Genomic DNA, 19142 nt, shown 5'->3' with positions numbered 1-19142 from the left:
GTATGGCCAGAGGAAAATGACATACTGTGACTGGCGGGGACTAGATCACATGCTCTCACCTGTAGTATTTGAGGGAAAGGCAAAAACCTCAAATAATAATGAATTCTCTTCAAAAATACAAACAGCAGGAAAAAGGAAAAGAGGATCATTGTACCTACCAATCTCGTCCCTATGGACTATACACAGCTGCGTGTTCCTAATGTGAAAATGTCCACTATGATGAAGGTATATACTGACATGAAATAAAACTAAAAATTGAGCAATACTGCTATTCTCTTAAAGGGTTTGATTCATTTCAGGTGAAAGAATAATGAGTAAGTGGATGAATGAGTGAGTTTACATGGACTTGTCTTCTTTGTCCAACCTGGCCTGCATTCAGAAACTTCAAGGTCAAACTGAACACTTGTCAATTCTTAAAACTGGTTTATTAAACTGGGTGTTGAAGTCACTATCTGCCCCACGTGTATCCGCACTCTGAAGCTGCGCCAGTCCCAGAAAAGCTAACAGAGACATCTTAGGCTTGAGAAATAGCCAAATTTGAACTCAACAGCAACATTGTCAGGATCACGAATGTTAAAATTTTTCTTCAAATATCCCTGTAAAGGGAGGAGGTCCTCATTTTAGGGCTTGCTTGAAACTTATGAATCCGTAGATATGGTAAATTGTCTTGTTTTCCAATGACTTAAAATCCCAATCACAACAGATTTTTAAGACAATGAAATTTATTATTTAACTTGATCAACATAGAACATTCAATTACTTATTCATTCATTGAAATTTTTTTGCCATGTTACTTTGAACAAATCACAAGTCACCTTTAAAAAGAATATATTCCCCATTCTTCCTCCCATCACCTGAATCTTCACCTCCCATTTTCTCTCCCCATTCTTTCCAAATTCCATACTGAATACTGTGAACTAAATGAATCTATTTCATTGGTAAACACAGCACTCAATTTTAGCATTGATTTTATTAACTTGTAATCGTGTCTGTATGTATGTGCATTTCTCCATTAGATGGCAAACATGTTAATATCATAGACTTATTAATAATTATATGTCTAGCCCCAGGTCCAATGGAAGATTAACAATTATTCAATAAAATAATTCAGGTTATTTCCAAATTTTCAAATGAAAGCACCTGTTTCTGGTGTTTGGTATAAAATTATTTTTAATTTAGAAAGAATTGAAAGCCTTCTGAGGACTCTGAGATTTCTTGGTAATTTTAAGGGCCCTAGAGATTATTTCCTATGATTTCAAATTCAAAATGTAAGACTTCCTTTCCTTGATAGGTGTAAGAAATCATATTTCTCTCTCTGTTTAGGATATAAATAAAAATTGTGTGTTCTGTAGATAAAGGCAAAAGTGAGGAGAGAGTAGAGAGAATGGTGAAGAGATGCCTAAGGAATCACATGTATAAACATTTTACATTTGATGAATGTTTACATATCATCATTTTGGAGTCAGTTTGATCCTGTGTGAAGTGAGAAGGAAAGATATTGTTATCTTTACTTAACAAATCAGTAACTGGAAAATTAGAAAGTTAAGGGACTAGGACAAGTTCATGAATCAAGTTAATACATGAGTTCAGCCTGTGATATGGAGCAAGATTATAATTACAGTGAAGTTTTCCAATCTCCTTCACTTATTATTTCATTACATTGGGCCAGAGACATCATCCCTTGGAGCATCATTTTTCTTCATTTGGGAGTAGGGATTAAATAGCAGCCACCTAATAAAGTCATCATGAGCAAAAGGAAAGAATACTTAGAAATAATTGTTCAATAGGAAGGATGGTTTTACAGCCAGCCTCTTTGGCTGTTCACTCTGACTTCACTATGTAAACCTGCCTGTTTAGAACGTGTTTGCCTAGAAGATGTCAAGCAAAAGTGGAAAATAACTGTATGTTGTACTTGCTAAGATGTAAAAAGAAGGGCATTAGAAAAACCTTTGTCTGCAATTCATTCTGCAGACCAATAAGCAGTGTTACTGCCTGGGAATGGTTTGATTTCCATGGGAGAAAGGGCTTGTGGCTCAAGATGATGAAGTAACCGCAGGGTAAGATGGGAAGAAGGAGAATATATGAACACTGAATACTATTTACCCATGAGACATTTGTAGAGAGGTTGACTGAAATATTACCCAGGACCGATCTTGGCCAATACAAGGAAATTTGTGCAGCCTCATAAAAATCTTCTATATTGAAATGCTGGTTTTAAGGACTAAAACACTAGATTAAAAGACAAACTTGATGTGATCTAATGCTGGTGATATGGTGCATTTTTCACATGTAAGTTGCTTGATATTTACAGACCATTAATATTTAAAACCACAAAGTTGTTCCAGACTTTTATATTAGGTGTGAGAAGAAATTGTGTGTGTGAGCTCAGTGTTGTATGAGCTAAATATTGCGAGGTTTGGGTTAGCAATGTAGACAATTTGTCAAAGTCCTCCCAGATCCATCAATATCACAACTTTCTATTTCATTTAATATTTGATGAATATAGACTTTAATTCATTCTAGTTCTCATTAACCAACAGTACTTCCATTTTAAAAAGAAAATATGGACATTTTAAATGTTTTTTCAAGTTTATTCACATGATTTGCTTGATCTAACTGGAAAATAAAACTTAATGTAGTAAATAAAGCAATCATCCTAATGTTTGTATTTTGATAGCAAGTAAACATGTTATTTACTTGAACAAGAGTATATACGTCTGAACTGAGAGGTAAGATATAATTTCTCACAATATTCCCTAAAGTCAAAGATGATCATTTGGAAGAAAATATAACTGAAGAACAGAAACAGATATTTCTGATATTACTATTTAAAAGACACTGTTGGGTTCCCACTTCAATCTTGATAATGCAGTAAATTCTAGGATTTATAATGTTCAGATGCTCCTAGAATCTTGGACACATGCAAATCCTATCCGTCACAGATCATGTTCTTTGACCCTTCAGCTTCCCCCCACCAAACATCCCACCTTGTGCAATCCAATCCTTTTGGGCTGCAGAATCTGACACTGTGCAGAGAAGTGAGGAATGGGAGAAGAAAAACCACAAGAAGCCAAATAGATACATGTAATAAATCTGAGGGGCAAAGAGAGAAGTCACACGGGCTAAAGTAGCATGAACAAAGAGGGATATTTTTTGATGTCTGGGTGGTGGAGGTAACTGAAACCCAGAGTAAAGAAGGGATTCTGACTCTGGATTGAGCTTCCATTAGATGGAGCTTTATCACTCAAACACTGGAATTCTTTGGACACCTGGATCCAGCCCTTAGAGGGCTATCCAAGATTTCAAAATAATCCTCAGATAAAAATCAGTACTGCTAGGGATTTAAGATGATGATACAATCAAGTTTATGTACCTTATAAAGTTTAAGAGCCATTATGAAGATGACTGTACGAAGTCAAGGATGCAAAGTTGAGAAAAATACCTATTTAGAAGTGGATATATGAGCCATAAATCCCAACAGATGTAGCCCCACATAGTCCACTACATTGAGAAAAGAAACCTATTCCCTTAAGAAGTGTAGAAAGTGAGGGGCGCCTTGAGTGGCTCAGTTGGTTGGGCGTCCAACTTCGGCTCAGGTCATGATCTCACAGATGGTGGGTTCGAGCCCCATGTCGAGCTCTGTGCTGACAGCTCAGAGCCTGGAGCCTGTTTCAGATTATGTGCCTCCCTCTCTCTCTGCCCCTCCCCTGTTCATGCTCTGTCTTTGTCTCAAAAATAAATAAACACTAAAAAAAAAAAAGTGTCAAAAGTGAATATAGTCTTTGCTTACCCATTGACAACACATCCACATATCTCCACATTCAGTTTCTTAAGAAATTGGAGTCCTTATTATAAATAAGAAGAGTTCCAAGTTCACCTTGCATGGATAAGTGAGTGGCTTCTTCTCATCTCTCTGTGGACAAGACCAAATCTTGTGGGGGGCGTGGGAGGGCAGGTGTGATAACAGAAGACTTAGAATTAAAAGAAACTTTGAGGTTTTTGTTCAAGTTATTTGCCTAAAGAACTTGGAAAACAAGCAAGAAATAATATTTTACAAAGGCAGTTAGATGCTGAATCATAACTGGAATATACTACAGACATTGAGTAGAAAGGTAAAAAATGACAGGCAGAGAATAGCCACCATTTTTAATTTGTTTTCAAGCCTTACAATGGGAATTAAAACTGTAAAAAACAGTACTTCTACAAAGACACTAACTCAACTGTAGTAGAACAGGGGTAGGCAACTATGGCTCAGGGACCCACTACACATTTCTTTCTTGTTTTTTAAACCACTCACAAGGGGTGCCTGGGTGGCTCAGTTAAACATCAGCCTTCTGCTCAGATCATGATCTCAAGGTTTGTGAGTTTGAGTCCCACATCGGGTTCTGTGCTGACAGCTCAGAACCTGGAGCCCGCCTCAGATCCTGTGTCTCCCTCTCCCTCTACCCCTCCCCTGTTTGCATTCTGTCTCTCTCTCTCAAAAATAAACATCACGGAAAAAAAGTTAAGCCACCCATGAAAACAGTTTTTACTTTTTAAGTGGCCAGAAAAAACATCAAAAGAAAAATTATATTTGGTAACATGTGAAAATTATATGAAATTCACATTCCAATGTCCACAGTAATGTTTTATTGTGACATAGTCACACACATTCATTTACACAGTATCTGAGGCTACTTTCATATACAAGGCCAGAGTTGAGAAGCTGGGATAGAGACCAGAGGTGGCCTCAAAATCTAAAATATTTACTACCTGGCTTTTTACAGAAAAAGTTTGCCAACCACTTCACTAGAACAAGTATACAAGAGAATAGAAGACACCTCTGTTCATAAATGTACATTAAAACCAGGGGGAATGTATTCTCTCTCATGTACAAGCTGTATTAACTCTAACTGGCAGTTCCACAAGGGACAGTTGAACAAGACATTGAGGCTCAGAAGTTAAAACGAAAGCAATATAAAGAATTCATAAGCCCTATTGGAAACCATGGCTCTTTTGAAAATCTCGCAGAATCTTACTGTTGGTAATACAAATCAGAGCTGTAGAGGAAAATGAGGACAAATTAGAAGCTATCAGGAATTCGGATCAACTAAAGAAATTCCAACTGAAAAATGGGATGAATCTGATAAACCAAAAGGGCTTTGTTTGTCTCTGGCTTTAAAAGATGAAAGATCCCAGATGGCAGAAATAAATGAGTTACCTGGTCTTAATCAGTGAACTCCACTAGTTACAGGTTAAGAACGGCCCTAAGAAGCATCACCATGCTTACTTGGATATCCATTCAGAACTCAGCTTGGACAGAACGAACCAGTTACACATTTGCACTGGTTTTCGCAAAGATCTTTCAGTGGTTAAGAGCTATTAATGTTGTTATAAAGTAAACAAAATTTCTTTCGCAAACTACAGTTGTGTAATACCTGAAAAGTGAGGGAAATAAATCATCAATAAGCCCCCTTCCCCCAACCTAAAATTAGAGAGGCAGGACTATGATGAACACAGTAAGGCTCTTCTTGCTACTCTTTCTGGAGTTTTTGCAGGTAAATTACACAGCACTCACCAAGCCTCCTCCTCCTCTACCCCCAGTAGAAGAGTAAAAAGAAAGGGAGTCAATGCATGATAGATTGTCAATAAAAGGATCATCTGGAAGTCCTATTTAAATATTGGATTTGCCTTTGAAGGCATCTGTGAAGATTGACCAGGGTAAATGTGTTAAAAGGGTGAAAATATTAACTCATACATTTCCCAGTCTTTGTACCTCATTAACTAAAGAGAATGTACTGTCTCTCTACTTAGTTTCTCTGTGCCATCTTCTCTTTTATGCGGTGTGTCTTTGTCAGAATATTATGATACAGAATCAGATAATAGGCTGAGAGAAAGAAGAAAGAATATATGGAGTAGGAAAAGACCTTTTATGAGACACTAAGATTGTCTACATAATAAAAGTAATTAGAGACTGGAAAATAAAACAAGAAAGGTGTGCATTGATTAGGAGATAGTGAAAAACGTGGTTCATTATTATTTATTTACATTCAGCTATGCTGTGAGGTATTCGTTGTAGACAAAGACAGAGTCCAAAGCAATATAGAGTAGGAGAGAACTGGGGAGAGAAGAGTTTCAGCATTTAAGTAAGTGTCTGCACATCTATTCGAGTATAACCATAAATACGACAGATCTGGAATTCTAAGATTCAGAAAGGTTATAACATACTTCTCTCACATAAATCATATATTTAGTAGGTAACTGCTGCATTAGCTCCTTTACCTGGAATAATACTCCTTTCACAGGAGTGAAAAAGATCCATAGCCTAGGTGACCATCCAAAAAATTTCACAGCAATCTGAAGATTTTTGGCTGACCTGCATTCGGCATTCCAGCTCAAGCATTCATTGCTTTCTGTGTTAGTGTTGACAAATGAAATTATTTTTCTATATCTTTTCCCTCTAATTTGTAAACATATACCGATAAATCCTCACTTTTAAGGTGATACAATGACTATTCACTTCTCTGGAAAAACAAGACTCAATTTTCTCTCTTCTCAAGAATATTTGACAGCATATTTGCCTATTATGCTCTAAAAGGGTGATAAATATAATCAATGCAAAGTGAAATATTTATGTGTACAATTCCATTTCTAATGCATTATCAAAATATCTGTTAACTGCACTTAAATAAAAATTTAAAATATTGTGTTTCTTCAACCAGACGGAGTATGCCACAAAATCTTTAGAATGCAAAGACTAGCACTTTTGTGTAGCATTTTAATACATTGGTGCAGCAGCCTGACAAAATCATCTCTAATTAGACCTTCTAGAAGTGAAGAAATAACTTATGCTGAATGATTGAATTTTTTTTTCAAATTGGAAAATATTGTTTTAAAAAGTGTCTTTTAAATATATCCTGCTACTGGATAGTAAGGGTTATTATAAGTGAAAAGCAAACATATCAAAGAGAATGACTTTTGATGAGTGGCAATTACTCCTCCACTGCAAAGAATTATTATGTCAAAGAATCAGCAAAGCAGGATCCACACACACTCATTCAATTCAACGATTATTTACTGAGTGTCTTCTTTATGAAAGGCAATGTGCTAAGCGTTCGGGTGCAAAGATGAGAAAACCACAAGCTAATGTGAAATAAATGTGTCCGTTTCCCCCCTGTGATACCAAATGAGCTATAGAGCTGCCCTGAGCTAGTGGAGAGGGCAAAAAAATATGCTGCATGCCACATGCAGGTTTAAGCTGGACTTCAAGGATTGTAATTAGCTGTGATATGGGGGGAATGTAGGGGAAAAGCGAGCAAAAGTAGAAAAGCAGACAGGGTCTGACATAGGGAGTAGAGATGTGAATAGATTAGAAGAACTACTTCCAAAGACACTTCAGAGACTGAATTAATAGGACACAGAGCATTATGGCATGAGACTTGAGTAAGAAATTCGAGGTTGGAAAGTTCTGTTTCTATACATCTGCTTGCAAAGTTATGTCCTTAAGTGACACTAAAAATCCGGGATAAAAGGAAAGTTTTCAGCATAAGGAAATCAATCCTGTTTTGAATATATATTATATTTGGGGCAACTATAGAACATCCAACTGGAAATATCCAGCAGCTTAAAATCCTAGTTTCTGGACATAGGAAAAGCTTCAATCAATTATTTATTCAATAAATAAACATCAAGTAGCTACAATGTATTAGGCACTGTATTGGAAGCAGGAAGCGTAAACAATAATCCACATGAATCCACTCTTTAAAGACTCCCAATCTAATGGTAGAGTTAGACCTGTAAAACACCTGTATTTACAAATCAGTGTGGAACGTGGCCTCTTAAAACAAAAAAGGCTATAGAAGGAAATGGGAAGAGAGGGGAGAAAGAATTCCACCTGAGAAGAAGAGAGGGCTGGTTTCAGGATTAAGGCAGTGCTATGAAAAGGTAGACTCTGTCATCTTGTTCTTTTTGGCCAGCGCTCCTCTTTATAAATCTTGTTACATTCTGCTAGGAACTTCCACAGTGTGCCCCTCCAAGGCAATGTTTCTGCATTTAACATATTTCTACACCCATCTGTATCTGAACATCTGCACCTACCACTTGGAATGAAAGTTTTCTCATAAGACTAAAGTACGTAGCAGGATATTAAAGATATATATTATTTCCACTATAGGGTTTTTCCCTCTTGAATTCCAAAGTTGTCCATACAACTGTCTTTTGGTTATCTTTACTTGGCCTCAGACTTACGATATTCAAAACAAATTTGCTGGTAGCCTTCCATCCCTCTCACCTTGCATGACCCTTGCTTCTCCCTCAAGATTCCTCATCTCAGTAAATGACACCTTTGTTCTTCCGGTTGGAAGAACCAACCAGTCAAAAAAAAAAAAAAATGTTAGAATCTGTTTTTCTCACATCTCCACATCCTCCAGTGGTCTTTCTGATCCTGCCCTGACTCTTGTGGGAGCAGTTAGAGTTGGGTTTTGTTTTTTCTTTTTTTTTTTTTTAATATCCATTCTAGTTTTTCTTCAGTTTTAGCTTTCCAGTCTTCTCAGAGTAAAAGCCAGAACTCTCACTATAAACTATAAGACCCTAAAGACCTTTCTGATTTCTCTCTTGAATAACACCAGGCAGTCACTCACACTTCCCTGAATTTTTTCAAACACAACAGGCATATTCCCATCTCAGGGTCTTTGTGCTTGCTGTTTCCTCTGCATCAAATGTTCTTTCCCCAGACATCCCTGTACTTGTGCTCTCACCTCATTTGAAGCTTTCCTGAGTTTCTTGTTTCCAGGAGAACCTATGGTGCTTATGCTATCTAAAATTTTAATCGCATCCTTCAATCTACCCTTAAGTTCAAACATTAGTCACCTGGAACCTGTATCTTGATGACTACAAGAAATCTTGTGCCTTCCACCAGTACTTCTGATACTCCTCATCTTCTTTGACCAGTAGATACCTATCAGTCCAAAAAGTCGTAGGGCTCTTTGACTTCTTTCCACTACAAAATACAACCTCTCCCTCTATTCTTTAAATTACTACTCATCTGAGACTTTGAATTGAACATCCTAAGAGCTTAGAAATAACATAATCAAAATTCAAAATTAATCCTCAAGTCTGAAAGGTCTCCTCGAACTGCATGTCCTTAGTGGTTGTCCTTCCTCTTTGCCCAGATTTGTCTCAATGGTCCTAGAACTCACATTTAGTTAAGCTAAATTCCCCTTCTTAAATTCTGTCTTTTCTAACTGCCTAAACTCCACATCCAGTCTGAGCCCTCAGATAATATAATAATTATCTGTACAAAGATATCCCTACCTAAAGCAATTCCATTACAAAACAGATTGTTTAGCTTCCCAGCCCGAAATATTTCTTTTGGCTTATTCTCAGTTTGTGTGTCTCTATAGAAAAACAGACTTATATTTTTTTATTTACCTTACATGTGCATGACTACGAAGATTCTGTTTTTTTCCAATTTTTTTAACGTTTATTTATTTTTGAGAGAGAGACAGAGTGCGAGCAGGGGAGGGACAGAGAGAGGGAGACACAGTATCTGAGGCAGGCTCCAGTCTCTGAGCTATCCTATCGGTGCAGAGCGTGATGCGGGGCTTGAACTCAGGAGTTGTGAGATCATGACAGAGCAGAAGTTGGATGCTCAACGGACCTAGCCACCCAGGTGCCCCAGCTATGAGATTTCCTAAATGTGTTCACTTCCAGAAACAAGGGAGAGTCCACCACCGAAAATTTACAACCTCTACCCTTAGAGCTATTGAGAAATCAGAAAAATTGGAATTTAGTCCCAAAACAATGTATTAAATAAATTAATGTAAGCACAGCAATGAAAATTGTGGTTGTGTAAAGTGGTAGTAAGCCCTGAGGACTCTACAACTTAGTACCAAGGAGAGTGGGACCATAGATACCCTGAGACATTCAGAAATGCATTCAGGTTCCTGGAATATTGCAGCGCGACACCTAAAACAATTTTAGAAAATAAGTAAACTTTTTTGAGTGCTTATGTTATACAGATATAAACCTCACTGTCCAATGAAAGGTGATAATTTTAAATTTGAGCTGAAGTTGTTTTCTTAAAATTTTCACTTACCAAACCTTTCAGTTAAATAACAATTGCTTTGGGCTACATTTTGAGAATGCATGCTCAAACCTGTGGCCAGTTGCTTTGCTTAAGTGTTTTTGAATCTTCACAGCCCTCCAAGGTGTGTCTTACTTTCCTATTTTTTCAGATGAAGACGGATTAAAAAAAAAAAAAAGATTTAATGTCTTTACAGCTCATCTACTATACTACACTACTCCAAAGAGAGCAAATATAATAAACTGTTTACTTCTCTGATCCTTGCATTATCGAAGAATCCCATGAAGTTAAATATAATACAAGGGGGAGCCTGAAGATAATTATTGAAGTGCAGACATATTAATTGTGAATATGAGACATTTTTATTATTCATCAATATTTCCCTTACCTTTGTCATTGTGCTTATATATATTTAATAGGCATGTGAACACTAACATTTCATTTTAACAACAGCCTGTCATCTGAATAATCTGCCAATTCCGTCAAATGTGTTCTTACATTTATAAAACACAAAAACTATACTTTCTACTCAAATAAATTTAAAATACAATCTGTATTCATGAGGGTAGTTATTATTTAATTCTTACAAAAAGCAAAGAGAAGCTCTCCTTATTTCCACAAAGATTTTTGTGGGGGGTGAGGGGAAGAGGGTTGGATAATTTGAAGATTTTTACATTACAAAGTTCATCCACAACACAAAGATTAAGGAGCTCTGTAAAACAAAATTCAGAATGAAATCTTTCTTGAGATCTGAAGCTAAGAAAGTATCTTTTGTCTTAAGAATGAACTGCCTAAAGTACTTAGACTAGTATGCACAGTTGGTACTTAATAAATACTATTTTAATAATATGCATTGATTTAATGGTTTGTAATGAATTGCAAAAATGAGAATATGGGCATTTTCCACATATATCTGCTTATAACATTGTCACTTAAATGCTTTACATTAAGATTTATAAAACATCTTTAAAAAATGTTTTTCATGTGTGTGAGTGTTGCTTGTATAGTGTGTTAAAGTGCTAATGGGATTAAATAATTAATGTATTGATTTTTGTAATTGCCCAACTGCAAGCAAGCATTTGGCATATTTTCTATGAATAGTTAAATGCACCTAAAAATTAGGTACTTATATATAATGTACTTAATTCAACTGAACTAAAAATGGAATTTAATTTTTTTCATTATTCTTTTTTTTGCAATTTCTTCTCAGATTAATTATATGAATTTTGGAGTGAAATAATGTGTCAACTTGGTTAGGACTAGCTATTTAAAAACTTTAAAAATAATCACACTCAATACCCAGAAAACAAATAATCCAGTGAAGAAATGAGCAAAAGACATGAAGAGACACTACTACAAAGAAGACATCCAGATGGTCAACCAACACATGAAAAATGCTCAACATCCCTCATCATCAGGGAAATATAAAGCAAAACCACAAATGGGATACCCGCTCACACCTGTCAGAATGGCTAATGTTAACAACTCAGGCAAGAATAGATGTTGGTGAGGATGCGGAGAAAGAGGATCTCTTTTGCACTGCTGGTGGGACTGCAAACTGATGCAGCCACTCTGGAAAGCAGTATGGAGGTTCCTCAAAAAATTAAAAAAAAAAAGAGAGAACTACCCTACGACCAAGCAATTGCACTACTAGGTATTTATCCAAGGGATACAGGTATGTTGTTTTGAAGGGATACATGCACCCCAATGTTTATAGCAGCAGTATCCACAATAGCCAAAGTATGGAAAGAGCTCAAATGTCCATCGATGGATGCATGGATAAAGAAGATGTGGGATATATATACAATGGAGTATTACTCAGCAATCAAAAAGAATGGAATCTTGCCATTTGCAACTATGTGGATGGAACTGGAGGGTATCATGCTAAGTGAAATTAGTCACTCAGAGAAAGACAAATATCATGTGACTTCACTCATATGAGGACTTTAAGATACAAAACAGACGAACATAAGGGAAGGGAAGTGAAAATAATATAAAAACAGGGACGGGGACAAAAACATAAGAGACTCTTAAATATGAAGAACAAATGGAGGGTTACTGGAGGGGTTACTGGAGGGTTACTGGGGGGATATGAGCTAAACGGGCAAGGGGCATTAAGGAATCTACTCCTGAAATCATTGTTGCACTATATGATAACTAACTTGAATGTAAATTAAAAAAAATAAATTTAATTAAAAAAAAAGAAAAATCCCAGCCCTTCCTGTAAATAAATGAACAAATGAGCAAAATCTATACATAAAACCTAAAAAAATAATGAAACCTAAATTTCAAAATAAATAAAAATTTAAAAATTCTAAGGATTCGAAATTTCTAGTTGGTATATGTTACAGGTTGTGGTAGCAATACTAAGATTTCCTCTCTCAAAATCTAGAGGAATGCCAGAATTAACATTTCCTTAGTGCAGAGTAACTCCAGAATTTTGCACGCTTTCTAAAGAACATTAATTATCCTATTGACTGAGTTTATCCCAGTATGTCATCTTTTTTAAAATAGTTGCCTTCGGGGCGCCTGGGTGGCGCAGTCGGTTAAGCGTCCGACTTCAACCAGGTCACGATCTCACGGTCTGTGAGTTCGAGCCCCGCGTCGGGCTCTGGGCTGATGGCTCAGAGCCTGGAGCCTGTTTCCGATTCTGTGTCTCCCTCTCTCTCTGCCCCTCGCCCGTTCATGCTCTGTCTCTCTCTGTCCCAAAAATGAATAAACGTTGGAAAAAAAAAAATTTTTTTTTAAATAGTTGCCTTCTTTCTAAATACAATTAGAAATATTTTTATTATTTATAGATGCTTCAATTTAATTTGGTGAAACTGAAAAAATGTTCAAAATCCCAGAGTCTCAAAATCCCAACGTGATTTTCATATGTATTTGATTATAAATATTTATTTTAAAATATTATAAATCTCGGGGGGCCTGGGTGGCTCAGTCAGTTAAGTGTCCAACTTCAGCTCCGGTCATGATCTTGTGGTTTATAGGTTCAAGCCCCATGTTGGGTTCTGTGCTGACAGCTCAGAGCCTGGAACCTGTTTCGGATTCTCTGTCTCCTTCTCTCTCTGCCCCTCCCCCACGTGTGCTCTGTGTGTGTGTCTCTCTCTCAAAAATAAAATAAAACGTTAAAAAACATTAACCAAAATCTATAAAGAACTTACTAAATTCAACACCCAAAAAACAAATAATCCAGTGAAGAAATGGGCAGAAGACATGAATAGACCATTTTCTAAAGAAGACATCCAGATGGCTAACAGGCACATGAAAAAATGCTCAATATCACTCATCATCAGTAAAATACAAATCAAAACCACACTGAGGTACCCCCTCACACCAGTCAGAGTAGCTAAAATGAACAACTCAGGAAACAACAGATGTTGGCTAGGATGTGGAGAAACGGGTACCCTCTTGCACTGTTGGTGGGAATACAAACTGGTGCAGCCACTCTGGAAAACAGTGTGGAGGTTCCTCAAAAAATTAAAACTAGAACTACCCTATGACCCAGCAATAGCAGTACTAGGAATTTATCCAAAGGATACAGGAGCCCTGATTCATAGGGGCACATGTACCCCAAAATTTATAGTAGTACTTTCATCAATAGCAAAAGTATGGAAAGAGACCAAATGTCCATCAACTGATGAATGATAAAGAAGAGGTGGTTTATATATACAATGGAATACTACTTGGCAATGAGAAAGAATGAAATAATACCATTTGTAGCAACGTGGATGAAACTTGAGGGTATTATGCTAAATGAAATAAGTCAGTCAGAGAAAGACAGATATCATATGTTTTCAATCATATGTGGAACTTGACAAACTTAACAGAAGACCATGGGAGAAGGGAAGGGGAAAAAATAGTTTCAAAAAAAGGGGAGGCAAACCATAAGAGACTCTTAAATACAGAGAGCAAACTGAGGGTCGATGTGGGTGGAGGGAGGAAGGGGAAAATGGGTGATGGGCATTGTGAAGGGCACTTGTTGGGGTGAGCACTAGGTGTTGTATGTAGGCAATGAATCAAGGAATCTATTCCCGGAGCCAAGAGCACACTGTATACACTGTGTGTTAGCCAAGTTGACAATACATTATATTTTTAAAATTTTGCTAAAAACTCTTTAAAGATATTAAAATCTGTATAAAAATAAATGAATTAAAAACCAACATAACCGCATCTAACAAAACAAACATTCTGATATAGACATTAGCCTGGTCCCTACACAAGAATGATACACAAATTCATGAAGAGTTCCATATTAAAAAAAAAAAAGAAAGAAAACAGCATTCTGATATGAGTTATACAGAGCAATTACCAAACCAAGGAACCAAGAGATATCATCTTTGTGAAATCACTTTTTGTTTAGTGAACTGAGATAATATAAAGGATTAAATCATGGCTCGCTATTATCATTGTAGCTAGAAATTTGTAACTCAAGGATTGTAAAGACTTAATGGGGATGTCTATTTTCAAGTGGAATGGAGCAGTTTGCAACACAATGCTCCACCTAGGACAACCAGAAAATCTGGATAAAGTGGAAAGCTCAGAGAGTTGTTTAGGCAGTGAGCATCAAGGTCGATAAATCTCCAAAGACAGAAGAACCTTGAAAAAAGAAGTTTACTATTACGATCATTTTTCCCCTGGAGTATTTGTCAATCATGAGAAGGGCCTTGAATGTGACAGTTATCATTCCTGTGATTTGGTTATGCAAAATGGTGTGGTTGACTTTAGGAAAGAGAGATTATCCCTGATGGACCTGATTTAATCAGGTGCGCCTTAAAAGGGACCTGGCTGTTCCTGGTGAGAGATTCCAGATGTGAGAGGTAATGAAGGAAATTCTCCTTTGCTGTGTTTGAGAATGGAAAAGGCCACAAAGCAGGGCATAGCAGACAGTCCCTAACAGCTAAGAGTAACCACTGGCTAGCATACATCAAAAAGTTGGGGACCTCAGTATTACAACTACAAAGAACTAGATTCTGCCAACAGCCTGAATGAGTATGAAAACTGATTCTTCCTTATTCAACCTTCCAGGTAAACACACAGCCCAGCTGCCACTTTAGTGTCAGTCCGGTAAAACTGTGAGCAGAGAACTCAATCGTGCCATGCCCAAACATTTGACCTACAGAAATACAACATAATAAGTGGGTGCTGTTATTCATGCTGCTGAATTTGTGATAGTTTGTTATGCAGAAATTCTAAGCAAAGACAGAAGGCTGGAATCTGATATTTATACTGATGAAAAACCCAAAGAACTTCTTTGCAAGAAGAACCTGAACAAGCTTTTGGTGGAAACTTTTGCAAGACTCAGGCCAGTCTCTGTGTGGGGTTGGAGACTAAAACCTTAAGTAGAAGACCTCTGAAAAGCTGATCAGATTTTTCAGCAGGTAAGACAGAAGTAAGGTCTAAGAAAATGGAGTGCACTTTCAGTTGAAAATTCTGGAGAAACAGGGGTGGATCAGAAACACACTGGTCTTACCAGGACTACAACCAGCCTCTATGCAATAAACTCTCTGTTGCATTAATGAGTCACTCTCTTCAACTAATGGAAAGGGTAAATCCAAGATAACATTATCTGGAATCTCTATATCCATCATTCAGTCAAACATAACTGGTCATGCCAAGTCAGGACCATGTGGTTGAAAACAACAGAAAAACAGTAAGTGATAAAAGAAGATCCACCAGTAATTCAAATGTTAGTTACTCAACAAAAAGATTTAAAGTAACTGTTATGAAAATGTTGTAGAAAATAAATGAAAACAGTCACAAGGGTGCCTGGATGGCTCAGTCGGTTAAGCATCTCTGACTTCGGCTCAGGTCATAATCTCATGGTTCCTGAGTTTGAGCCCCTCATCCTCTGTGCTGACAGCTAGAGCCTGGACCTGCTTCCTCTCCTTCTGCCCCTCCCCTGCTCATGCTCTGTCTGTCTCTCTCTTTCTCTCTCAAAAATAAATGAAACATTTTAAAGTTAAAAAACACAAAGCACAGTCACAAAAAAATAAAGTGAAGAATTTCATTAGAGAAGAGAGATATAACAAAATATTATTATATGGAAGTTATAAACTGAAAAAATACAATAATTAAAATAAAGCATTATAGCCTTCTATTATTTATGAGAAAATTAGCGTCAGTTTTTTGAAATGAAAAAAAAAAAAGACCAAATAACCATTACTCAGTCTATGTTGTTTTTAACTAAAAAAGTGTAACATGGACATTACAAAATGACACTTACGGACCAATTTCCAAATTCCTCATGACAAGTGGATCAACAGTTAATAACAGGTTGATAGTTATTTAGATGATTCATGTCCAGATCTATACTTGAGAAGAGTTCAAATTTTTGTTCTTCAAATCTGGCAAATCAAATCTACATTAACCAAGAGAATACCCAATCTTTAACATTAAAGTTACCGGAGTTCTGGAGGCACAAGAACTCCTAGATTGGTAACGTTTAGGAAGAAGTCCCAAAAGTTTAAAGCTAATTTCTCTGAGGACTTCCAGTTGGAAAAAAAAAAAAAAATCAAGATTTATTTTGAAAGATACTCCTAATGACTACATTTCAAATTCATAAACCTTGTCACCAGTATCCTATATGAAATGCCTTTAATGAAATTCCCCTCAGAAATGTGAGAAACTTGGGGTACCTGTTTGGCTCCATTGGTTAAGCATCTGATTCTTGATTTCAGCTCCGGTCATGGTCTCACAGTTTGTGAGATTGAGCTCCACGTTGGGCTCCATGCTCACAGAGTGGAGTCTGCTTAGGATTCTCACCCCCTCTCTCCCTCTTTCTCTGCCCCCCTCCACTCACACTCTCTGACGAAATACATAAATAAACTTAAAAAAGAAAGAAATGTGAGAAACTGAGAAGATTGTTGCCATATCTGGTTCAGAAGGAAACTCAGAAAATGCTTAACAATAAAGAAGCTCTGTGAAAATCATATTCTACTCCATCTAAAGAAACTCTGATCTTCATTTACATATGAGGTATTGATTCTACTTATATGCCAATTGTTTTGTTTGGTTCTTGAATATAACACTGAAGATTTTTTTCTAAATATGTGAATTAACTAAAATGTTTAGGAATACAAGAACAAGCATACAGTAAACTTTTTCTTTTTTCTTCATTTCTACTTCGGAAAATTTTACTTACCCAAAATGGTATCAACTTTCTTTTGAAAGATTGATTTTTTATTAGTAAAAGCCTACTTGTTGCAGAAGTTTTGAGATATTACACTAATAATGGATATTATCTAGATATAAAATTATTAATGCCCAAATAAAAAGAAAAAATATGATGCAAAATTCCTTATTCTGGTTAAGAAAAATGTATTAATATTTAGTAATCAGAGGACCATAATTTTATTTTTTTCAAAAATCAAAAGCTTTTCTGTGATTATAGTTAACTATATCCCACAAGGTTTGAAACCTATTTTACATAATATAAAATAGTAAAAGCTATCACAATAATAAAATTGAAATCAAATACAAAATCATGTTGGAAATCATAATAACAAATGTAGGCTAGAAATATGTGGGATTATAGTAAATTGTTATGAAATAGTTAGATTACAGATTTATTCATATATATGAAGTATAAACCCTTACCTTTAAAACAAGCCAATATTAACACCTATTATTGAATATAACAGACAAGTCTCCTGAAATGGGGTAAAATGAATTCTTTCTGCCAATGCTTCCTTTTTTAGTAGTCATTAAAATGAAACAAACCTGTAAAACATTTAAGATCTGAGCTTTAGACGTCAATGTGAATTACCTTTTCTGAATTTTGGACCCTTTCAATAATTCAACACGTGTATTTATTTCAAGGTTGGTCAGTATAAAATTTCACACTGGTATGTGAATGGTTTTTATTTCTGAACTGGATCTTAAACTGTGTACTACAGGTGTATGCTAAAAATTACTTAGCAGAGAAAATCATATTGAAGTTTCCAGCTTCCCAGATTCTAATTGCTAGATTGAGGAATGACTAATAAACACTAAATAAATGAGAGAATATCCAAGAACTCTTTACCCACATTTATCATGATTAAATATGGTTTATGGTTTATGTAACTCATGTCTGAGATGCCTGGGGCTTGCAGTCCACTTTATTTTGCAGTTGGCAAGGTGAAGAAAGAAATGACATTTTGGTTGGCTTGAGCCCCTGTTCAACACTTGGGTGGAAAAACAGTATTTTCTTGGATTCAGTTTTACATGGAGAATGAATTTTGGAATTGACAGATCTTTGTTCTAATCCTACTCTTGCCCCTTGTTAGTTTTTGGAAGTTAAAGAAGTTACTTTGTTTTAACCTGAGTTTCTTTTATCTGTGAAATAATATCCATGTAGGTAGTCATATAAATATGTATAAATATACATGTGTGTGTATATATATATATATATATACATATGTGTGTGTATATATATATGTGTGTGTGTGTGTGTGTATATATATATTTTAAGTTCTTGGCCCTTAGTAGGCATTCGATAGATGGATAGATGACAGATACTCCTGGGTGGCCTGCCCCTCCACCCACAAGTGTCCTATGCAGTGATTCAAAAGAATTAATAGAAAACAATTTTAACAGTGTATCTGAAATATGTGTAAAATGACTAAAACTAAAATTCAGGTATACTGTGTCTATTGGAATCAAATCCCACAGTGTACATTTCTCATCTTGCTAATATACAAGTGTCATGATAAGTTTCTCAAAGGTTGCTTTCATGGTGAGCCCTCCCAGGCCTTGGTCCTGGATATTACTTTAGCTTAGGCACTCAAGACAATTTTGCCTGGAACACATTTCAGGCTTAGATGAAGGAAGCCTCTGTATTTACTCAGAACGTTCGTTGATACCTTTGTTTCCTCCTCCCTGCTCATGAAAATTAGAAAATGTGATGCATCTGTAATGTGCCTCTCCTTGCCAGACACTTTCATCGCAACTGCCTGTCTTCACCTTCCATTCCCTGGGAAAACACCGATTTCCTCCCCCCCCCTCTTTTTTTTCCCCATAAAATGAGGTATATGTGACTTAACAGGTTTCCTGGCCATCTAAAAGTAGAGCGTTCCTATGAAATCTTTCATAAACTGAA

This window comes from Herpailurus yagouaroundi, unplaced genomic scaffold (genome assembly GCF_014898765.1).
Source record: "Herpailurus yagouaroundi ecotype Mexico unplaced genomic scaffold, PumYag 28, whole genome shotgun sequence".
Lineage (NCBI taxonomy): Eukaryota > Metazoa > Chordata > Mammalia > Carnivora > Felidae > Herpailurus > Herpailurus yagouaroundi.
The sequence above is the reverse complement of the archived record's forward strand: the minus strand, read 5'-3'. Positions refer to the sequence as shown.